At 43.5% G+C, this 25,823-nt stretch overlaps 1 protein-coding gene across 6 annotated transcripts in view; it reads left to right on the top strand.

Moving 5' to 3' along the window:
* GRB10 (growth factor receptor bound protein 10) overlaps positions 1-25,823 on the top strand; it is a 283,037-nt gene that overhangs the window by 111,823 nt on the left and 145,391 nt on the right. The gene's annotated exons all lie outside the window — the stretch shown is intronic.

Below are 25,823 nucleotides of genomic sequence, written 5' to 3'. Positions count from 1 at the left end.
TTTATGGTTAATTCATTTACTAATAAGTTGGAAAAGGGAAAATGAGGACTTGCACAATGTTATGTTTATATTGAAATTTATTATATCACTGGTCACTAAAGAAAGGCACCCTCTACGCAGTATAGTTGTGGGGTAGGGGGTAAAAGGCACATGAGTTTGTGTTGGAAAAAATAGAAATTATATATAGAAATGAGGAGGGAAATTTTTATGGAATACTTGTAAATGGAAGGAGTATGTTGGTATTGCACTCTATGGTTTCACTGATCATCAAAGGCAAAGGTAAGGCCTTTGCGCAAGATAGGTATGGGATGGGGAGGAAAGGAGGCACGACAACTGGTGGTAAAAGAAAGGGGGGGGGCGGGGAAGAATCTACAGATAGGGCAAGGAAAATTGTGATATGAATGGGAGGCACGCAAACGTAGTATTTTTTTGAAGATCTAAGCACGTTTATTTTTTAGATATTCTTGATAGATTGGAGATAAATGTAGAAAGAATTGGATTAAGGGATATTCCTGCTCTTTCTCTTACTGTGTAGATAATGCCACAGACTTTGAAATTGATCTCATGGAATGTGGGGGGTATGAACACCCCTGTTAAATGCAAAAAAGTATTAGAACATTTGAAAAGAAATTAAACTGAGAGCCTTCATTCAGGAGACTCATTGGGAAAAGAATCTATACTTAGGGTGAATTGGATAGGCGAGTGCATTTCATTGGATTATAAATCTAAAACTAGAGGAGTGGCAATAATATTGGCCCGACATCTACCTTATATTAGGGATGTGCGCTGGACCATTTTTGCCGGATTTGGATTTGGTTCTAATTCGTCGTCCGGCTTTGGATTTGCCAAACTGCAGTGACTGGCTTTGGATTTGGATTTTTTTACAAAAATTGACAAAAAAAAGCTAAAATCACATAAACTGGTCCTTTTTTTTTTCTTCCTGGAGTATTATTAACCTCAATAACATTAATTTCCAGTCAATTTAGCACACCTCACAGCTTATAATATTGTTTTCAACATTATTTGCTAAAGGTTGCAGTCAGCTGACTGGTTACTAAGCGACAGAGCAGCGGCACAACGACAGACACCACAGTATAAAGCACATCTATGAAACATTGCCACACAGCAGTGGCAGAAATGAAAAGTAGTGCACCCACCCAGTGGGGTACGGGCAGCAGAATCACAGTACTTGTTTATAAAGTAGGCTACGGCCCAAGGAGTCACAGTGCACAATCCTATTCACATTATACCACACAGTGCACCCTGATTCACATTACACCATAAAGTAGTGTCTCTTATTTATGTTACGACACACAGTAGTGCCCCTTTTACACAATGCCCCCAGTAGTATGCCCCCCCAAGTAGCAGACCCCCCCAGTAGTGTGCCCCCCAGTAGCGCCCCTGGCCCTTACACACACAAAAAAAATATAAAACCTGAATCGCCACTCCCGCGCCGTCCGCTCTGCATCCACGCGCCGAGGAGGGAGCCGGAAGACTGAGCTCATGATTGAGCTCCAGCCGGCTCCCTCCGTGCAGCAGCCAACGAGAGTCTGTGTGACTCTCATTGGCTGCTGTAACAAACACACAGCTGCCGCTGGCGGCTGTGTTGTGTAGGGCAGACCGCTATCACAGCGGTCTGCCCTACACAATAGGAGCCCTGATGTCGGATTCTCTAGCGAGAATCCGACATCAGGTGGCCGCCGCTCGGCCCCGAACGGGGATCCGAGTCAGGCGGGGAAGGTGGACTCTGATCCCCTATGTTCGGAGCGCTTCGGATTCCACAGAATCCGAACCGCTCATCTCTAACTTATATAGTGTTGGAGAAAGTTGAGGACCCTGAGGGGTGATTTCTATTGTTGATGATCCAACTATATGCAAAGAGATATACTCTGTTAAATATATACGCTCCAAATACTGCCTAAGAGAAATTCTTTACTAAAATAACTCAGATGCTGTTAGAGGACATGTCCAAACCTGATTATAGAAGGTGACTTTAATTGGGTGGATAATGCAGAGTTCGATAAATCATCATCCCCTAAACTAAGGAGAGGAAACTGCAATAATCCTATATTTAAAATTAAAAACACACTAGCAGTAGCAGATTATTGGAGGCTCAAAAATCCTTCAGGTAGAATGTACACTTGCTATTCTGGAGTTTATAGGACCTTCTCACGAATAGATTATGTATTAATAGAAGGATTAGTAACTGAGGCGATTGATGCAGGAATAACTGACATAGGCCCTCATTCAGAGCTGGACGCTCTGAGCAGAGCGCTCGCTCTGAATGAGGGCCGTCCTCCATAAATATGGAGCGTCCTCCTCGACGCTCGTATAGCTGTGGGTCACCACCCACAGCCTATACGAGCGTGCAGGTTGATGGTCGCGATGGTCTTGACCATCGCCACTGCGAGCCGGAGCCTGCGGTTGAGTTTCTCAACCGCAAGGCCTGGAGTGATTTTGGCTCTATTAGAGCCAAAATCACTCCCACTGACATCACTAGTGATGTCAGTGGGCCGGCTTCTGACGGTAGGCGTTACCTTGGGAACGCCCCTGTCTGGGAGGCACGCCCCTGGCACGCCCACCAAAGGGGGCGTGCTGTCAATCAACATCGACAGCACGCCCCCTTTGATCAGACACAACGAGCGAAGGAAAGTCCTTCGCTCGTCGAGTCTCGCGCATGCGGACGACGGAGCTCCCTCCGTCGTGCGCATGCTCAGTGCACACCATCGACCCACTTGCGAGCGGACAGCCGCTCGCGAGTGGGTCTGAATCAGGCCCATAGTCGTATCAGATCACGCTCTAATATACATAGTGTTAAAATTGGTAGATCAGAAAATAGGGACCTGATTTTGGAGATTCCCGGCATATTTATATATTTCTGAAGGACCATCTTAGATCTTAGGACCAAATGGTCAGAATTTCAAAAAGATAATTAAGAACATATAGACCCTATATTGTTTTGGGAAACATCAAAAGCAGTAATTAGAGGTCACATTATAGCTTATGTACATAATTATTAGAAAAAAACAAGCAGAAATGTGAGAGCCTGAGGGAGAGTGTCAAAAAGCTTTGGGGAGTATATAGTCAGCCCATCGGATAATACCTTTCAAATATATAAACAAAATAGACAACTCCTTGTTATTTGCTAGCGCAGGCGAAGGTAGCATTGGATTATTCCAATAATTGATATTATAGGTGGGTTAATCGGTCGGGGAGGCTGCTGGCAGCTCTGTCCAGACCTCGTAAAATGAACAATAATAGAACAGCAATAAAGGATTCAGAGAATGGAAGAGTATGCACTAAAAGTGAAGAAATGCATATTTTCCACGATTCTTACTCATCTTTATACAGCTATACCCCAAGACGTCCCATTAATGAACCATTTAATAAAGAAAGCCAATCTGCTGAAACTAACCCAGGCACAGAAAGAAAACCCTAATCTGAGATTACTCAGGAAGAGATAACAAGGGAGCTCTCCTTTTAAAACTAAGAAAATCCCCAGGACTGATGGTCTGCCATCAGAGTATTTTAAATTATTGCAGAATGAGATCACTCCAACATTAACTGACCTCTTCCAGTACATACGCAGAGAGAGCCCCAGCTATCAGTCATTTAATGCAGCATACACAACATTGATATGGAAAAGATCCACAAATGGAGTCATTTTACCAACCAATATTGTTGTTGAATATGGCCAAAATTATGGTGAATAGGCTACAGACAATGTGTTCTGATTTACTGACAGATCATCAGCTGGGTTTTGTCTCCGGAAGATATGCAGTGAATGGAATAAGAACAGCCATAGCACAGGCACAAGAAGGGACATCTGAACATGGTATTTTTTTGAGCCTCGATGCAAATAAAAGCGTTCAACACTATATCATGGTCTTTAATATAAAGTAATGAATGTAAGAGAATTTGGAAAGAAATTCATAAATCTAATCCAATTTCTATATGAATCCCCATATACATCTCTTCTCATAAATAGTAATAGAAGTGAAAGAGTAATGCTGAGTAGGGGGACCCGACAGGGATGCACCCTCTCTCCACTCCTGTTCAACTTGGTGTTGGATCCCATGCTACGGTATCTACAGGATTGGCCGGTTTTGAGGGGCATAGGAGTCGTGTCGAGAGAGATCAAAATATCTGCCTTCGCAGACGACCTATTGTTATATAACCAATCCAAGAGACTCCTTAAAGCCATTGATGGAGCAACTATTAGAATTTGGCAAAATATCAGGGTTCATGATAAATTTAGAAAAATCAGTAGCAATGTACCTAAAGCTGGGATGTAGAAAACCAGCATGGGCAGGAGACTTGCTGATAGGGTGGTCCCCTAAATATATCACATACCTGGGGGTAAGAATCCCGAAGGACTTAGACTCTTTCTATAATATCAACATAAAATTAGCTATTAAGATGTGTGAAAAAGAACTTGCGGGATGGAAAAATCTACCAATCTCCTTCATGAGACGTATCAACCTTATTAAAATGGTCTCCTTCCCACGCTTGTTATATCCAATATAGTCATTGCCGGTGGTAATATTGAAAAAAGACACAGACCATATTAATTGTTTGGTAGATTTATTTGGGATGGAAAGAAAGCAAGGATCAGTATTACTAAATTACAACCGTTGGGCAGGGGAGGAAGGAACTTGCCAAATCTAGAATGGTACAGTCTTTCAGTGCAGATACGATACATCAAAGACTGGCTGTTAGACAGAGATAAATATGCACATACGTCTCTGGAGGGCTTACTTATTGCACATATGGGGCTACCTGCATTTTTGCATGCAGGGGAGGAAGAGTGATCGTAAAACTTCCAAAAAGCCTTTACTAATGTCCACTAGGAGAGCCGGGTATATGATACGAAATAGAGCAAAATTACAATCCAAAGTGTCTTTACACCTACCATTCCTAGGAAACCCAAACTTTCAAGGGGGAGTAGCCTCCTACCAGTTTACATGGTGGAAGAGGGAAGGGCTGGTGAGAGTAGGACAATTGATGGACATAAAAAATAAAAACCTATACTCAGGTTAGAGAGGAAATTAAAGGGATTATAGTGCATAATCTTGACTTTACAGGCACAGCTCTATACCAGAAGTGTAACTCAAACACTGGAAGAGGGAGGGTGGAATAACAAATTAGATAAATTATTATTACAATCCGTCCCAGAGCGAAAGGTGATATCTTGGTATTAATCTTTTATAAGAGATTTGGCAGATCCAAAAGAGACTACGACAGGAAAAGATAGATGGAAGGATAAATTCCCGGGTATGTTGTTGGATACCCTAAACAGAGCACTGTACAGGATAACAAAACTATTGCCAATACCAACATATATAGAGATGTTTTTTTTTAAATCTATCATAGGACTTATCTCTCCCCACTGAAAAAGAGGGAGATGGAAGTATCAAACTCAGGTGACTGTGTAAATTGTGGAAAAGGGGAGGCAGATTTAGTACATTGTTTATGGGAATGTATCTATGTCAGGAGATACTGGAGTAGAATAGGAGGATTTATAAACTTATATATAGATTAGGATTTTTTGTTAAATGCTGAGTGGGCCATATTTAGTATATTGCCTAGGAGAACATGATATACAACAGCAGTTCAAAAAATTATTTCAGCTATCTCTGCGGCAGCAAAAAATCAATATTGCAAATTTGGACCCAAACATCATGCCCCCCCGATGTCTGTTTTTAGAAAAATTGTATCTCATTTTTCGAATGGAATGGGTAGAGGCGTCTCTACAAAAAGAAAAAAATGTGGAGAAGTTTTTGGAGGTATGTGGGGGATATATCAAAACCCTATCCACTACAATACAAGCCAGAATAAAGGAATGTTTTTCTTTGATTAGTTAGGATGACCTGAGACGAGGAGATTAGAGGGGAATATGAAGAAGTTCTTCCAACAAGACTACAAAGTTAAAATATTACATTAGGGAGACCTGAAGATAGAATGGATTAGAATTTGTAAATTCTGGTGCCGATAGATTAGAGAAGAATCAAGAAAATGTAGGATGTAAATTTGAATGTGATAAGGAACAATTGTCAAACAAAATAGGTTCCTTGCTGTTTTTCCTACTTTTTTATATTTGAAAAAAATTGTGAATGTAATGTAATATAGAAAAATATATGTGCAATAAAGATAATACAAAAAAATAAATAAAAAAATTTACATGACTGACCACTCGCTGGGTGTGTGGGTGTATTGCCTCATTCAGCAGCATCTAACAAACACCAGCTCGTTCAGAGGCAGGCTACTATCACCGGCTTCACTGAGGCATACTGGTGTCAAACTCTTTAAACCATTTTGCAATGACTTCCCTGGGTTTTTTTTTTTTTTTTAATCAGCTTGGACTCTTTTCGGGATTTGTGATTTCTGACAACCCCACATATATTGTGAGAGCATTACAGTGGGTGATTTTTAACACGTATAAGCACTGTCTCTACGCAGTGTGAGCTGAGTGTTGCAGTTGGTGGCCATTTTATGTGGTCTTTTATCAAAATTTTATTGTATTATCCCTCATACTCATAAATGTCCGCACAGAAACGGACAGATCACAGGTGAACAACTCCAAATTACTGATTATATATAAATACATTGTATTGCATAATCTTGCAATCGAGGTTTTTAGCATAATCATGGCCAAGGTTATGGGCCTACCCACCATATCCAGGTAACCTCTGTAGGGTAGGTCCCTAACATACCAGGTTAAAATCCAGAGTGCAGGACACCCCTAAATCGGCGCAGCCGAGCCACCCCAGGGCATTGCTATAATGAGAAAAGTGAAGTAAGAAAGATAAGAGCAGCTATGGCTGCATAGAAAAGTGAAACTACGGTTTGTTTTTATTATATTTGTAAAGTGTTAAAATTGTGCAGAAAAGCAAGAATGTGCTAAAATGCGATGCCATGAGGCAGACCAACCAAAGCAATCCAGGGAACCCACGCCCCAAAAATCAACCCAAAATTTCACTACAGTATATAACTTGTAGGACTTGCCTAAAATTGTGCCTATTACTAGTGTGCATATACAAACCAGACTCCATGCTTTTAAACCAATAAGGGAGGGGTGCTAGTCCAGACTGAAGGCGTCTCCTTTCCTTCAGGTGTGCAATAAAGCACATTAAAGCGCAACGGAATATGCTGCGCTATATAAGAAACTGTTAATAAATAATAAATAATAATAATAAAATAAATTAAATGGAGTATATAGGAAAGTTTCCTGGAATCTTTCCTATACAGCTCATAAATGTACTACAGGGGAGTGTTACCCAATTAGGAGGGGGGAGTATGTTCAGTATGTCAGCCTTGTCTCTTCCCTCTTCAATGGCCGCCTCAACCATTTTTCTGGCGTCATGCGCAGAGAGGAAATCGCTGGGATATTGGTGGCCGCGCCATTTCCCCGGCGATCTGTGCATATGCAGTAGACTCTACTGATGCTGCAGTGGCCGGCCATACGCGTCAGGCCGGGGAGAGAGGAGGGGACCCCGGACGGGGAATACAATGTGCGATAAGTAATTCATGTAAATAAGACATACAAGGATAAAATGAACAGTGCCTACACACTGCATAAATAGTTCAATAGGTTTTTCATCCTTCCCTTGCAAGTACCATGCAAGACAGCCATCTAGAGTGCACATATGTTAGTGGGCAGGAAGAGCAATTCATAGAAGTGTAAATTGCAGTGGGAAATTAGAAAAATAATAAAGAACCGTAAATTGAAGTGACCAAGATAAAGTAATCCTTTGACTACTATACTGAAACAATGACTCAAATGGCTACAGACAATTGTATAATACTGGTAAGTTATAATATAGCCATTCTTGTTTTTTCTCCTGCTGGTCTTGCAGGACTTAACTGAGAAGCCTAGTTGGAGTTATAAAGTAGGGCGATTATTCTTCTGTTGTACTAATGCAAGCTTGCTTACCAGTTTGAAATACTTCCTGTTTGCGAAAGATGGGTTCCCTGGTTTATGGGTTGATAGTATTACGTAAGCTTGTTCCTGAAACTCCACATATCTTGTGAAGAGGCACAGAATTGCCAAGTGAAATTTGAGGTACAGAATAAAAAAATATTCTTTTCAACTTTTGGTCTGTTTATGACTAAATTATTTATGGCTAAATTGGTTCAGGTGTATGGGCAATTAAGTAAGTTATAGGCTTTACTGGGAAAAAAATAAAAATTTAGCAAAATTTGTGATGATGGGCTATAATTTTTAGTATATTGGTCCAAATTATTGCCGTTTTAAGACTGCCATGTCTGAATTCTGGCTTTAAATGTACCACTACTATATAATCGAAGACCTATTTAGCAGTCCTCTTGGAGGCAGTTCAAACCACTGTATAATATCAGGAAGTTACAGGTGTCATGTTATCTGCTTTGTATTATAAACCTCACTACGGGAAAGTTGCAATACCCCTACTGTAGGTGACCGCTACCACTTCTGCGCACACATGTATGCAATTATCTAGCCGATATCGGTGGCCCAAGCTTTTGGAGTGATAGCAGTAAATCTACTGCCAAAAGAGCACTGCAAGAGCATCTCTTTGCTAGAGTACTGTGGTTGAAGGAGGGAAAGAGCCAACCTGTAAAACAGTACAAGTGCACCATAAGAGCAGTTTGCCCAGCTCTGGGATTCAGTTAGAGAAGAGGTTACAGCCCTGGGGCAGCAGACTAGGACATCTAGAACCCTTAATCAGATAGTGCTGTCCCATCTAATCATTGCTCTAAGTCAAGCTGTGGGTGAAGGGAGTCCTCAGGACATATGTTTGACTGCTCTGTGTGTAATAAATTATAACTGGACACAGAAACTGATGTAAGACCCTAAATGCTTACAATTATGGGTCCCTGGGGACTCCTAAATTATGAATGCTATGCAATCACTGTGTCCTGGTCCTAGTCTACCTGTGTCAATGCAGTTAGCAGTCCAGCAATCAAAATGTCCACACTGAAAACGGGGACAGTGTGAAGTCAATCCTGTAATGCTGACCTGTTAATAGTACGATTTAAAGAATTTTAATAAACAGGTCGGCATTCCGGGTTCAACCTCACACTGTCCCTGTAAAACATAGATCTATCCCTCTGCATTTCATTGTAGTATGTAGAAGCATCTGTTGTAGGTATTTAATTTTAAATACATCTAGCAGGCAATATGTTTGCAGTGATGTATGTCCTGCCATTACCAGGCAATACCAAGGAGGGTGAACATTAAACTGTGCCCTCTTCTCCATATTAGCTTTCACTGTGCACTTAATACAGGTGGTGGCACACTAGTTTTATTGCTATGCAATGTCATGATGTCACTTGGTAGAGTGGCAATGTTGACCCATGGAGAAAAGGGTCTCCTTCTTAAATATTATAATACATAATGCCACTGTGGATTAGGAAGATTATACTGGCTGTCTCTGGCCCTAATGCTGTCCGATATGTCCTTGCTATTAGGAATACAGCATGAATTGACATCGATTGTTTAGGTGTCTAACACAAGTACACATTGCATTGTTTGGTACCCAGAATAGGGGTGTGTGTGTGTGTGTGTGTGCGTACATGCCTTGTTAATGAAATGGGTAAAAAAAAATGGACTGGTTTGGTTTGTGGACAAGGAGGCAACAATAATTCCATGCATTTTAACAGTAGCATGTCTCTACCACTTCAAGGTTTGACATGAAGTAGGTTCAGACTACAGCAAAAGACCACACCACATTCCACTCCTGCATGCTAACCGAGAACAGGATACTGTATATTGGTTTTGAAGCGCCTGTGCTTAAACAGTTAAATATTGGAAAATCATTGCCTGGTGTAAAGAATCAGGATTTCTGCTGCAACCTGCAGATTGTAGTCTGTTTGACATAAACCTGAATCTATATAGAAATCCTACCTCATGTCAACTGTTCACGTGGTAGTGGTGGTCTAATGGTGCAGGAATGTTTTCTTGGCACACATTTGGCTCTTTTGATACCAACTGAGCATTGTTTGTTTAAAAGCTACATCCTACCTGATTATTACTGAATGTGCATCCCTTCATGGCCACAGTCTACCTATCTTCTAATGGATACTTCCAGCAGGGTAACATGCCACATCAAAGCGCATATCAGCTCAAGTTGGTTCCACAAACAGGAGTCGCCATATCTCAATCCAGTAGCACGCCTTTTGGTTGAAGGAGCCATCTGCAGTTGACAAATCTGCAGCAACTGTGAGATGCTATCTTATCAGCATGGACCAGAATCTCGAAAGGGATGTTTCCAGCAGGTTCATGCCACTGAGCTCATCTGGTGTAGCATGGAAAATATATTATAGTCCTACTTGTTCATCAATGAGATTTGTTCTTGGCAACTTTCAGAACAGGAGTGTGGTTTTTGTGTACCAATGATTCCTCCATAAGTAATTCTAGGGGAGGATGTAATTGAAAAGCAAATTGTGCAGTTTTTTTTTTTTTTTTGTGAAAATTGATTAAGCGTGTTTAGTCTAGCCATAGACTTCATTAGGAGAGAAGCCTAACTATGCTGAGGTTACTACTCAAAATAACAATATGCAAAGCATTTAGTGACTCTCATGTGCCATTATCCAAGGCAACGCAATTGTGCAGGTGCCAATTATATAATATGGGGAAAATGAGCTGCTGGCTTGTAATAACTGCATAATGTCCACTGCGCATGCACACCCAATCTGATTTTCCATATGACAGCCATGTTTGTAATGGAAGATTAGATGACTGCTGGCGTTCTACAATATCACTCGAACACACATACATGAATGTATAAGCTACTATATTTCCAGGGTGTGAAAAGCCATATAAAATATGTGGATGGAGAGAAAAATCATAGTAATCTTAAAACAGGGGTGTGTTAAGAGACGGGACCCCCTCCTCTCCTGCCGGTGGAGTACGGAGTAGACAGGCACTGAATTTTCTAGGTGGTTTTTCTACTGTGCATGCACAAATCTGCAGCCGCACCATTTTCCTAGTGACTTGTGCAGCGCTGCTGGTGCAGGACTCCAAAAGTTAAGCATAAAATAAATATGGGTGTGGTGTGGTCCCCCAATGACACAGGAGCCCACTCCGCACCGCACACACTGCACCCATTGAAGATTTGCAACTGTCCTCTAAATAGATATATGGACTTGTCAAAAGGACACAATGACTAAAAATGGCACGAATAATTAGTCTTCACCTTACGTCACACAATATGACTGAGCAGTAATACATTCACAACACACATAGGTAAGTGTATTCTTTTAAAAAGGAAAGGAACTTAAATAAAATGAGCTAGCTATCTTGTAGCTCTTATGGTGGTCATGTGTGGGAACAAAATGTTTTAGTTAATATCCAGTACATCTTGCAAGTCTTTTGTGTATGTCCCCACCTCTTGTAAAAAATGCTGTACGTAGTCCCCACCTCTTGTAAAAAAAAACTCTGTACAGATTCAATGGCTTTGAAAATTAGATCTTCGGGGATACATATGTAATGCATGACATGTTTAGACTAATGCATCAACCATTCTAAAGAGAACAAGTGGTCAGCTTCTAGCTATCTCTTTATAGACTGTGCTAGATAAATGTTGTCTTGAATCTGCTATGGGTAACTTCACCACTTATCCTCTTTTAGAAGGGTTGATACATCGCCCCGAGTGAATTTCTTTCTATGGGCCCCATTTACAAACGAAGGGAAATACCAGTGACAATTTTCGTTTAGTATCACTGTGATACAAACGAAAATTCCCACATCGCTCTCGCCATCTAAAAGATGGCGAGAGCGATGCTGTACAAACAGCGGTAATCTAAGATTACCGCTGTTCACTAAAAACAGGAAGATGGTATAACCCCTTTAGCGAGCGCTAAAGGAGTTATATTTAGTTTGTAAGTGGGGCCCTATATGTTATAGTTTTAGCATGCTCCTTTTTGTTTACACTACACCTTGTTCAATGCCAGAAGTAGATAACTGATGATGTAGTATATATACAGTATACATTTTTTTTTAAAGCAATTAAGTATGAAGGTGCATAAACTTAATATTAGAAAGATGTTAAAGCACTTTTTGTAATTATGAAATGATTTTGGCATATTTTAAAAATGGGAACTTTACAATGAAAATCGAACATACTTTAAAATGTTGAAGATTTTATAAATCCATGTATTAGACAGTGTCTAAAGCTGGGTACACACTATATTATCTGTACATGGCGACTGCGCAATGTATTGATATATCACTCGTGCTGTACATACAACACAACTGTTACATGCTGTATTTAGTAGCATGGCGTCTGTTGCATTGTCCCATCTGCTGTGCAGAGCAGCAGATAGGATGATGCGATGAATGACCGCCTTGCACGCATGATCCAAACGATCTATCTTTATAATCTCATTAAGAAAAATTTATTTGTTATACAGTATCTTAGTGTGTAACAGGCTTAAGATAAATATCCCTGTAGACTGTAGGCTCTCACGAGCAGGGCCCTCTTCCCTCTCATGTGCTTTAACGTAACTTGCTTATACCATTCTCTCCTCAACTGCACCTAACCCTTAGATTCTGCTGCCCTACTACTTATTTGGGTATTCTGATTGCAGATGCAGCAATATTTATAAACCATGTCCATGTCCTGCAATGTTCTGTTCTTGTCTTGCTCATACGGTTTCTGTCCTTGTACTTTGTAAGGCTCTACGAACCCCTTGTGGTGCCATATAAATAAAGGATGATAATACCTAGCCAGGGACTGGTAATTGGTTAATGTTCTCTTTAGAGCAGTTAGGTATGATACCACTGCAATGCTCTTGCAGTGAAGTCTGGTGCTTTCAATTTTGTTTAATAGGTATATTGCCCCAACTGCTGGCTAATACAAATTTCAGTCATTGTTTTTATACAGTGCCGACATGTAACTCTGAACTTTAAATATAATATTTAATACACCTCAGTCAATCCCTGTTGATTGCACTATAATATATATATATATATATATATATAAATTAATTAGGGGTGAGCGGGTTCGGATTTCTGAAATCCGAGCCCCCCCGATCCGAGTCCGATCCGAGTCAGGCTCGACTTTTCCCGCCTGACTCGGATCTGAAATCGAGGCAAAACGTCATCATCCCGCCTTCCGAGTCTCGCGGGTTTTGGATCCTATATAAGGTACCCGCGTCGGCGCCATTTTCTCACTCTGCTGTGGACAGTGAAGAGGGAGGGTGGGAGTTAGGGCTGTGTAGTGTAGTGTAGTGCTGCTGTTGTCCACTACTTCAAAGTCCATAGGGGCTGGCTGTGTTGTGCTGTGCTGCTGTTGTTAATAAGGGCTGTGTCCACTACTTCAAAGTCCATAGGGGCTGGCTGGACTGTGTTGTGCAGTCAGTTCTCCATAGGGGCTGTGTCCACTCCAAAGTCCTGTGCAGTGTCCCAGTCCTAAAGGGGTGCTGTAGTGTTGTCCAGGGGGTGCTCCCCCCAAGTGCTAAAAAAATAATATATTTTCTGTTTGTGAATTGTGTGTGCAGTAGCCGCACGTGCATCAACAAAGTAGTGCCAAGCGTGCGCCTGTGTCATAAGTAAAGGGCCGGCTGGCTTGACCGTTAAGGGTGCTGTAACCCCGAAAGTACACTCCAGTCCAAACCAAAAAAAAAATTATTTTCTGTGTTTAGCCGCACATATATATCAAATCGATATAACATAAATGGAGGACCAAACTTTCTCCGATAAAAATAAAATAGAGAAAGATCAAGAACCACTTCCTCCTAGTGCTGAAGCTGCTGCCACTAGTCATGACATAGACGATAACATGCCATCAACGTAGTCTGCCAAGGCCGATGCCCAATGTCATAGTAGAGGGCACATACAATTCCAAATGGCAAAGTTCAGGAAAATGATCTTGAAAAACACATTTAAATCAGCTGAAGAGAAACGTAAACTTGCCAATATGCCATTTACGACACGGAGTGGCAAGGAACGGCTAAGGTCGATCCCTAGTATGTTCATGACTAGTGGTTCAGCTTCACATGACGATGGAAGCCCTCCTCCCACTAAAAAAATCAAAAGAGTTAAGCTGGCAAAAGCACAGCGAAGAACTGTGCGTTCTAAGAAGATATCACAAATCCCCAAGGAGAGTCCAAGTGTGGTGGTGGTTGCGATGCCTGACCCTCCCAGCACTGGACGGGAAGAGGTGGCTCTTTCCACCATTTGCACGCCCCTTGCAAGTGCTGAAAGGAGCACCCACAGTCCACTTGCTGATATGCAAATTGAAGATGTCACTGTTGAAGTACAACAGGATGAGGATACTGGTGTAGCTGGCGCTGAGGATGAAGTTGGCGAGGAGGATTCTGATGGTGATGTGGTTTTGGTCTGGCAATATTTCTATCCAAATCCAGACAACAACTGTCTTGCCATATGTACCATATGTAAAGGTGAAATAAGTAGGGGTAGGGACGTCAACCACCTAGGAACATCCTCCCTTATACGGCACCTGCAGCGTGTTCATAAAAAGTTACTTTCAAGTTCAGAAACTTTGGCTAAGACCGTAAGCAGTCCAGGGACACCTAAATCCTGTTGTCCTGTTGTATCCAAGCGCCTGCAAACCACACCGTCAACTCCCTCCTCGTCAATTTCCTCCTTAGTCAGGATCGGAAGTAGTCCTGCAGGCCATGTCACTGGCATGACTGACTCTCCTATCCGGGATTCCTCCGGAGGATCCTGCATTGCTACGCCTACTGCTGCCGCTGCTGCTGCTGCTGGGAGTCGTTCATCATCCCAGAGAGGAAGTAGGAACACCACTACTTTTACTAAACAATTGACCCTCCAACAGTCCTTAGCGAGGAGGATGAAGTACGACAGCAGTCATCCTGAAGCAAAACGTATAACTGAGGCCTTGACTGCTATGTTGGTGTTAGACGTGCGTCAGGTATCCGCCATTAGTGCAGTGGGATTTAGACAATTGATGGAGGTAGTGTGTCCCCGGTTCCAAATGCCGTCTAGATTCCACTTCACTAGGCAGGCGATACCGAGACTGTACAGAAACGTCAGAAAAAGTGTCCTCAGTGTCCTGAAAAATGCCGTTGTACACAATGTCCACTTAACCACGGACATATGGACAAGTGGAACAGGGCAGACTAAGGACTATATGACTGTGACAGCCCACTGGGTAGATGTATCACCTTACGCAGCAACAGCAGCAGCGTCACCAGTAGCAGCATCTCAGAAACGCCAGCTCGTTACAAGGCAGGCTACGCTGTGTATCACCGGTTTCAGTAAGAGGCACACCGCCGACAACCTCTTAGAGAAACTGAGGGAAATCATCGCCCAGTGGCTTACCCCACTTAGACTCTCCTGGGGATTTGTGATATCTGACAACGCCACCAATATTGTGCGGGCATTACATCTGGGCAAATTCCAGCACGTCCCATGTTTTGCTCACACAATAAACTTGGTGGTGCAGAATTTTCTGAAAAGCATCAGGGGCGTGCAGGAGACACTTTGGGTGGCCCGAAAAATTTCTGGCCACTTTCGCCATTCAGCGACTGCGTGCCGAAGACTGGAGCGCCAGCAAACACTCTTGAACCTGCCCCGCCATCACCTGAAGCAAGAGGTTGTGACGCGGTGGAACTCAACCCTCTATATGCTTCAGAGGATGGAGGAGCAGCAAAAGGCCATACAAGCCTATACATCCACCTATGACATAGGCAAAGGAGGGGGTATGCACCTGACTCAAGCGCAGTGGAGAATGATTTCCGTGTTGTGCAAGGTTCTCCAGCCCTTCGAACTTGCCACACGTGAAGTCAGTTCAGACACTGCCAGCTTGAGTCAGGTCATTCCCCTCATCAGGCTTTTGCAGAAGCAGCTGGAGAAAGTGAAGGAGGAGCTAAGACGGAGCGATTCCGCTCTGCATGTGGGACTTGTGGATGAAGCCCTTCATTCGCTTTGCCAGGATTCCAGGGTGGTCAATCTGTTGAAATCAGACCACTACATTTTGGCCACCGTGCTTGATCCTAGGTTTAAAGCCTATGTGGTGTCTCTCTTTCCGGCCGACACAAGCCTGCAGAGGTGCAAAGACCTGCTGGTGAACACACTGTCAGCTGAAGCGGAACGTGACACGTCAACGGCTCCTTCTTCATTTTCTCCCGCAACTGGGGCTGCCAGGAAAAAACTTAGGTATCCTAAGCAACCCGCTGGCGGTGATGCAGGGCAGGCAGGACCAAGTTTGGACATCTGGTCCGGACTGAAGGACCTGGCAACAATTTCTGACATGTCTACTGTCACTGCATATGATACTGTCACCATTGACAGAATGGTGGAGGATTACATCGGTGACAGCATCCAAGTAGGCATGTCAGACAGTCCATACCTGTACTGGCAGGAAAAAGAGGCAATTTGGAGGCCCCTGTACAAACTGGCTCTATTTTACCTGAGTTGCCCCCCCTCCAGTGTGTACTCCGAAAGAGTGTTTAGTGCAGCCGGGAACCTTGTCAGCGAAAGGCGTAGGAGGTTGCTTCCACAGAATGTGGAGAAGATGATGTTCATCAAAATGAATTATCAGCTCTTCCAGGGAGACCAGCCTCCAGAAGGTACAGAGGGACCTGTGGTGGTGGATTCAAGTGGGGACGAGTTAATACTTTGTGAGGATGAGGATGTACACACTGAAGAGGGTGAGGAATCGGTGGATGAGGAGGATGAGGATGACATCTTGCCTCCATAGAGCCAGTTTGTGCAGGGACACATTAATTGCCAGCTTGTTTTGTGGGGGCCCAAACGAACCAATCATTTCAGCCACAGTTGTGTGGCAGACCCTGGCGCTGAAATGATTGGTTTGTTAAAGTGTGCATGTCCTGTTTATACAACATAAGGGTGGGTGGGAGGGCCCAAGGACAATTCCATCTTGCACCTCTTTTTTTTCTTTGCATTATGTACAGTTTGGGGCCTAGTTTTTCTAACTGCCATCCTGTCTGCCACTGCAGTGTCACTCCTAGATGGGTCACGTGTTTGTGCCGCCCACTCGTGTCGCTTAGCAGTGTCATCCAGCTACCTCGGTGCTACCTTTTGGACATAAAAACACTATTGTGAGGTGTGAGGTGTTCAGAATAGACTGGAAATGAGTGGAAATTAAGGTTATTGAGGTTAATAATAGCATAGGAGCAGAAAAACCTACAAATTCTGTGATTTTAGCTGTTTTTATGCTTTTTTTTTTCAAAAAAATACAGATCCAAAACACAAAACCCAGAACCCAAAACACGGAAGGGTGGTTTTGGCAAAACCAATCCAGATCCAAAACACGAAGAAAGATCCAGATCCAAAACACGAAAAGTGGCCGGTGCACACCCCTAATATATATATATATATATATACATTTTATATATAATGTATATATATATATATATATATGTCATCTCACGTTCCACTCCAATATATATATATATATTACATACATACTATAACACATTTAAACACACCATACGCACAGATTTTAATCAAACCTATGCCCTTAGCAATAGGACAACAATGCCACTGTGCAGCCATTACTTAACATTCCAGCGATCCAATCTTAGAGCTCACTGTCCGATACAACATATCAGCCGTTCAGTGTAATGGACTAAATATTTTGTGCGCTTATGCCAGTGTGTGCAGACTATATTTCTGTGAAAGATGTCGTTCAGGCATATTGCGTCATATATTGGTGCATCGTGCTGTGTGAACGGGCGGTCAGTCGGCCGCCCATACACTTGCTGCAGAGGCTGCCGGTGACTGACAGCTCAACTAGGTGGGCACATGTAAATGCCCGCCGACAGTTGTAAGATCAGTCACGGGACATCGGACCGGCGAGTGGGAAGTGTGTATGGCCAATCTGTCGTCCTGTTGTGTACCCAGCTTTAGCGCAGTACTGGACCATAGTAAGTGACTAGTGGGGAATTAGCCAGTTCCAGGTGTAGGAGCCAGGTAGTCGCAGCCAGTTAACACTTCTGTGAGGCAGTGGGAGGAGTCTGTAATGGGCAATTACTGATTCTTAGATGGAATCCTTGTACCCCATAAGTGTCAAAGTAAGCCCTCAAGGAATAAAGTAACCTCCCCACAATATGTACTGGCCAACTGTGTAAGGCCATCTAGTCATGGGCTTATTTATGCATGCTTTGAAAATGGGTAAAACAAAAAGTAAGATTAAGCACCTTCTTACAGAATTGTTCTTTTTTTTTTTTGTTGCCTTTCACTTTTACTTATTCTTGATTGGTAAGGTGTGAGAAATGGGTCAGGCCACCTAAAAGCGCAATTAACATTTTAGAACTAGGCTAGGAGAGAACCTATATTTAATGCTATTTTCAGGCATTATACCTGAATAGTGTAACAGCAGCTGCTTTAATTAGCACTAAAGGGAATGGTTGCTCGATCTTTACCATTCGTGCATGATGGGTTATAAGTCATTGAAATACAAACTTCTAAGACCAAATTTATTCTTATAGATGCAGAAAAGTCCTTCTACTGCCTTTTGTAGTACGGCAGTGGTACTTCCAGAGGAGTGTGTTTTGGTAAATACTCCTGTCATAATCCTGTGCTGGGTTATAATGGGAAATGGAAGCAAAGATTTATGTAAAATTAGGTATGTTGGTGGAGCAAGGAAAGGGGATAAGGTGGAAATGACATGGAGAAAGTTTCCTCCTTCATCCACAGAGGACACTGCACCAGTCTATACCCAACAGTCTTGACTCCGGACTTTAAGATATGTACAAGTGTGAGTGGTTCTTCCCCCTCTATGCCCCTCACTCCCCTAGTTTTACAAAAGTGCCTCGAGGGAGCAGATTCCCTGGGCAACTTACCTTCAGCGGTTTGATTTATTTTATTTTTTTTTAAATTAAAAAAAAAAACATTCTACAACAGGCAGACAGACTGTCCCTGTTTTTCTGCATCGCTGAAGCTGCCGGGAGGAACTCTGCACCGCTTATTGGTGTGCACATCCGGGTTCCTGACCACAGCACACTCAGGAGGATTGAAGGTGCAATGTGCGCTGGGGACCAGCCGCAGCTGCTTACGGCTGGGTCCGGGTCTCCCGAGTACTGTGGTCCGCCATGCATCGGCGGTATGGCGGGGATAAGTGCATCAGCCTTCCCAGCTAGCAGGGGAAAGGCTGGTCAGCGTCAGATGCAGTTAGGCAGAGTATAGCTCTGCGGAGGAGAAGGAAGCGGCCATAGAAGCTGGCTGGCTACCATTTCATCGGCGCGGGGCAGCCGGATGAGTCGTATATACGGTCATATCTTTTGGAGGAAAGATACTTTCTTCAGGACTCAGAGGAGTATCCTCAGTAGGCGGTTGGAGACACTCATCCTTGCGGTACGGCAAGGTACTTAAAGTAACCCTTACAGCGGCTACATTTGACGGCATGGCTGTTGAAACCGCGCTGCTGAGACTTAAGGGCATTCCACATGCGGTTATTCCTACCATGCTCCAGGCTAGGAAACCAATGACTTCAGCCCACTAGCATCGAATTGGAAGTCTTATGTGACATGGTGTGAAAGACTGGGCTTTCATACCTCATCTTTTTGCTTAGGCAGCCTCTTGCATTTTCTTCAGTCAGGCTTGGATCCCGGCCTTTGCTTAGGATCTTTTGAAGGTTCAGGTCTCTGGCAGGGAGTTGAGTCTACAACCTCTTTTTGTTCCCCTCGACAGCTCTGTGGGATCTCAACCTGGTACTTTCTCTTCTCTGGTTATTTTTGAACCATTGGAGTCTGTGGCTTCAGCTAGGAGAGTTTTGGTGCTTAGCGTTCTTTCATGTCGCTCTCCTTATCTGGTCTTTCATGAGGATTGTGTGGATCTTCGTAATCTCTGCCTTCTTACTGAAGGTGGTTTCATCTTTTCATATCAACCAGTCTATTGTGAAGTTCAAATTTTGGCGGGGGACCAGTCCTCCTCCCGTTCCTTGGATGTTGTTCGTGCCTTGCGAATCTATGTTGATCGGACTGCTTTATTGCGCAAGTCAGATTCCTTTTTCGTTCTGTACGATGTAGCTAAGCGTGGGTGGCCTGCTACCAAACACTGTGGCGCGTTGGATAGGTCTGACAATTCATCAGGCCTATTTGGCTGCATCCTGGCCTCTGCCAGTATTGTTTTCCGTGCTCTGTTGGTTCACCCTGTGTGGCTGGCCGGGGGGGGCTTCTGTTTCCCAGCTCTGTCGCATGGCCACTTGATCGGGGACTCACACCTTTGTGCCTTTCTGCAGGTTTGACACCTTTTGCGGCTCAGTTTGGTCACTTGGTCTTACAGGTGTCGCTGTGCTCTCCCTCTTGTGGGGTAGCTTTGGGTCGTCCCCAAAGTCTTTGACTCCAGTATCCCCTGTGGATGAAGGAGAAAACAGGATTTTGGTACTGCCGTTAAATCTGTTTCTCTGATTCCACAGGGGACACTGGATGCCCTCCCTCCACTGCTTTCTACTTCAGGGTCCATAGGGTATCCACAGGATACCTTGGGGTATAGGTGATGACATATAAAAAATGTAGAACACCGCACAAATTCTATTCGACAACCACCCTATAAACATACAATCATTATTTATTATCCAGAAATGTATATATGGGTGGTGTGCTACCAACTACCGTTATACATAGATACAACAAGGAAAAAGAAAAAGAGGTAGTATATCGGTGCACAAGTCGATTGGTTACAAATTACTTAAAAAATAACTTTTATTAGATATGTATTATAATATATATCACCCCTTAAGGGAAATAAAGCGGCGAAGTTTTAAAATATATAGAGAAAGAAGAAATTAAAATTAAACTGAGGGTCTTCTCTTTAATGGGTTTATTAATCAATATCTTCTAGTGAGAAGATCAACTATCTCATCTGTGATCGGATATAATTTAAATTATACGTCTGTTATTGATCCATATCTTGGATCTCCTATGTGAACTCCCACAGTATATAATTTGTATAATCTATAAAATTTGTAGATTATACTCCAAATGTTGCAGATTCAGCTGCTTCTATAATATCGGCACCTTCATATCAATTAACATTTACAAATTATATTCAAAACATCGATGTTATGTCTGCGTAGTTGAGGATCAGCGCTGATAGTGCATTGTATGTGACTGCTGCTAGCATCTGCTGCCTGTACTTTCACTTTCTACTGTCAGCCTTTTCACTGTCCCTGCTCTTCTTCTGCTAAAGCCCTTGCGGTGCGGTGATTGCAGGGCGGTTCTCCCACTATACTAACATGTATCAGTGAGAGGGGTCACATACTTGCCATCATGTTTGAGAGTGATTTTCCTCTCCAGCTTCTGTGTACTACGTGTAAGGTACTTATAGCGGAGGAGGAGGGTAACGCGGAGGGGCTATGTCGGCAGTGTTTTTTTTATTGACGCGGCCAATTACTGTCACGGCTCCGGTTCAGGAACCGCCCTGGGCTTGTTTCGCTAAAGCGCTTAGAACCCTAGTGGGCTAGTTAGCTCCGCAACCTGCGTTCCCTCAGAAGGGATTGTCCCAGCAGTCAGTGGTGTCGTCACCCATGCAGGGGTTCCCGAGACAACTGATGGTACCCCATAGTCTTCCTATTTCCCCTCATCAGGTCTCTCAGGAGCCTGCATGGGTTAATTCTGACAAGTTCTGTGCAGCATTTGTCAGACGTGTTACAAGGGGAGTCTGCGTTGCGGCCTCATAAGCGGCCGGTGGCGTCTTTGTCCACTCCTTATGAGGATCACGAGGGGACGACCGATGATGGGGAGATTCTGGATCTTTCGGACCAGGAACCTCTCCATACTAAAGAGTCGGACGCGAAGTGTAAGGTTTATATACCTGGCCTTATTCGTGCAGTCTGCACAGCTTTAGTTATTGAAGATGATGAACCACCGGTATCAAAATCCAAATATGCCTTTTTCAAAGATGTTAATGGTGACGACACAGTGTTTCCTCTTTCGGGTCAATTGGTGGACCACTTTGAGGCTGATAGTTTGCCAGGATGTTTCCACGCCTCCTCTAAGATGTTTAGCTGTGGCTTATCCGTTTGCGGACAATTATTTTGCTAAGTGGGAATCCCCGCCACAGGTGGATTCTCATGTGACACGCCTGGTCCGAAGTGCCACATTGCCCATGCCCTCCATGTCCTCCTTAAAGGATGCCACGGACCGTAAGGTGGAAATCTGCCTAAAGTCCGTTTATTCCCTCGCGGGGGGGGGGGCAGCCAGGCCGGCTATGGTCATTTGTTGGGTAGCCAGAGCTATGGAGGCATCATTGGATTCCGACTGTTCGGCTGAACAGACAGAGTTGATAAGTAATCTCCGGGATTCGGCCACTTACATCTCTTTCCTCCGTTTTCCCTTATTCCACGGGTAATATGGAAATTCAAACAGGAAGGAGGGACGCTCCTGTTGATAGTTCCCGTGTGGCCCAGACATTACTGGTTCTCAGACCTTCAGGATCTGTCCGTGGACATTCCTCTGCGGTTGCCGCTACGACCGGACCTACTGTCACAGGGTCCTTGTCTTCACCCGGACCTGACTCGGCTGTCTTTGACGGCGTGGTTGTTGAGACGGCCATGTTAAGGTCCAGGGGGTTTTCCAGCTCTGTAGTACGCACTATGCTGAGAGCTCGGAAACCGTCTTCTGCAAGAATATACCATTGTGTGTGGCATACGTTCTTCCAATGGTGTCGACCGAGAGGTTATGCACCTCGGGAGTTCAGTCTGTCTAGAGTGCTAGCCTTCCTACAGGCGGGACTAGACCATGGGCTTCGCCTTGCTTCTTTGAAGGTGCAGGTATCCTGCCCTGTCTGTCTGGTTCCATCGTAGGATTGCTACAATCCCTGATGTGCGCACCTTTATGCAAGGTGGTCTTCAAATTCAGCCGCCATTTGTTCCACCGGTGGCGCCTTGGGATTTAGCTGTGGTCCTGAGGGCTCTCCAGGGACCGCCGTTTGAACCACTGGGCTCAGTGGATCTTAAATGGCTGACAGCTAAAACAATTTTCCTTCTGGCCATCGCTTCGGCCAGACGTGTTTCTGATTTAAGGGTTATCTTGTAGACCCCCTTTCTTGATTTTTTTTTTTTTTTCATGGGAACAGGGCGGTGCTACGCACTTGTCCTGATTTTCTTCCCAAAGTTATTTCCCGTTTTCATATCAACGAGGAAATCGTTGTGCCGGCTTTTAACTCACCTGACCTGTCAGTGGGTGAGGCCACTTTGGACGTTGTGCGGGCCTTAAGGATTTATGTTGACCGCACTTCTTCGTTTAGGAAGTTGGACGCCTTGTTTGTCCTCTATGGCTTCCGTAAAAAGGGTTGGCCTGCTTCAAAGCAAACTTTGGCAGCTTGGATCCGTATGGCAATTTCAGAAGCTTATCTTCATGAAGGCCTGCCGGTTCCATCCTCTGTGAGGGCTCATTCCACTAGGTCTGTGGGTCCTTCGTGGGCAGCTTGACATGGTGCCTCTGCAGTTCAGATCTGCAAGGCAGCCACGTGGTCCTCTGTCCATACCTTTTGTGAGGTATTACGCGTTTGACACCTTTGCCTCTCAGGATGCTTCCTTCGGGCGGCAGATTCTCCTTTCAGCACAGGAGCGTCCCCACCCTTAAAGGATACTGCTTTGGTATCAGGACGCATATCCTGTGGATACTCTATGGACCCTGAAGTAGAAAATATGAGATATGGTAAGAACTTACCTTTATCTCTATTTCTACGAAGTCCATAGGGTTCCACAGGACTCCCGCCCTGTCACACCGGTGCTGCAGATGGGCTTTGCTCTGGTCACCGTTTTTTCCGTCTCCCTCTGGTGAGAATGTGATTCTTGTGTGTGTCCAGATCTTTTTTCTCTCTTCCTTATCCTCCTCCGGCCTATGGCTTTGTACGTAACTGATATGCCTTGGCTTGGGGGCGGGGTATAGGAGGAGGACCCTAGTGCATCCTGGGAGGCTGAAAACTTAAGTCTATGGTGCCTGATGCCTGACGTCATCACCTATACCCCAAGGTATCCTGTGGAACCCTATGGACTTCGTAGAAATAGATAACAAGGGTAAGTTCTTACCATATCTCATATTTTCTGACTGCTACTTGTTGCAGGTGGTGTTTTTTTATTATTATTATTTGTTATGGTTTTGTTCTGTTCTTCCTCCTTCTCTAGAGGTTTCTCCTCTCTGCTCAATTTCTATAACTGGGGAGTGAGTGGCATAGAGGGGGAGGAGCCAGTCACACTTGTAAATTTCTTAGTGTCTGCACCCGTCTATACCCCCACACTCTTGACAGAACGGTCATAGTGCCCATGCTGATACTTTCACTGATGAAATTGCCTACAATGGGCACGTGAGCTTCAAAACTGGACCATGGAGCAATGAAAGAAGGTAACCTGGTCTGATGAATCATGTTCTGCTGGGAAACCTTCGTGCAGTTTTTTTTAATTTTTTTTTTCCCCTTCAAATGCGTTTTATTTACACATCAATGCTTCTGCTGATGAAAATCATGTGGCATGCTAATATGCTGCATGCGAAAACGCTATGTTAGTGTCACAGCCGCCAAAACTGTAACGTAGCATTTTTTTATGTGAATAACTTATTTTAAGGGAAAAAGTTGCTCAGCGCTTTTCAGTCTGTGTATATACAGGTGTTCTTGCGCATCTAGCCTCCATATGCCATGCAGTGTGATATGCCTGGCGTAAGTGAGCCATCTGTTCCTGTGCAACTCTGCTAGCATCTGTCTTTTATTTCCCGAAAACGCATTATTACCATGTGACTAGGACGCCCCAGGAAACTGTGCTGATTAATTTGATATGTGACACTTGTATATCTGTGTGCCACTGAGACTATAATTTGAATTTGGTGTGGAATAAAGCTGCGGCTGCTGCATCGCAGCACTTCGCATGCTGGTTGAGAGACTGTTTATATACAAGTTCACATATCAAATTAATCGGCACAGTATGCTGGAGTGTCCTCCAAGGTGCAGGGTTTAAAAATCAATAATCTGAACTGTTTTTGTTAGATTTTACTTGATGTTTTGGTGCTGGATCAGACTTACAAGTGGAGGCAGCTGTTTACAGATTACAATTTCCTTAGGGGTATCAGGACGCATATGAATCTTGGAAACTCTTAGTGCTAGAAGAGCTAACACTTTATTAGGAAAAGGGACTAGCTCCTCTTTCTATGGAGTTGTTTCTCGTTTGCACCACTGTTTTATTTACTCCCATTTCCACTGCAGGATATAGAATTCACACTTAGCTAATAAGGGATTACTTCTTAAACTGTGGTGGTATAATAATTCTAAAAAGAACCAAAAGCTATATAGCTAGGATTGTATATGCTCATGCAATATAGCTTTTTTTTTTTTTTTAATTTAGTCAGTGAATGCAGGCTCTGGTTTGTACATGCCAGCTAGCTGTCTTAATGGAGCAAAGTTGACCATGTGCTTGCTCTGCCACACTGTCTGGAGAGAGAGATTTGTCTGTCTTGTGGTTCCTCCTACAGTAGGTAAACAGTGCCTGCACTCCTTCATTGGTATCAGGAACAGCTTACTTCTGGGTAGTGCTTGTAGATGCTGCTGGTAGCTGGTTCCTCCTGACAACTGAATGCTGGGTTTAACTCTGGAGATGAATTAGAATGCTAGTTATCTGTGGGCCACAGGAATTCAGCATACATGTTTTGCAGAAATAAAATGGTTCTTTAAGCATAGTGTTTTGCTCTATAGTGGCTAATTAAAAGATGTTGTACACCACTCAAATGTGGTAGTAGATTCTTAATGTTATTTAGAATACACTTTACAGGGTTCCCTTATAAGAAAACAGATTTGGTGTAAATGAACCCTGCAACATATGGGGAAAGGGTAAACCTGGCACGTCTGCAACTGAGAACAAGTTGTTGTGTTAAATTCTACATTGCAACATACCAGTCTAAAA

This window comes from Taudactylus pleione, unplaced genomic scaffold (assembly GCF_031769625.1).
Source record: "Taudactylus pleione unplaced genomic scaffold, aTauple2 ptg000054l, whole genome shotgun sequence".
Lineage (NCBI taxonomy): Eukaryota > Metazoa > Chordata > Amphibia > Anura > Myobatrachidae > Taudactylus > Taudactylus pleione.
This window is presented reverse-complemented; position numbering and strand designations above follow the sequence as displayed.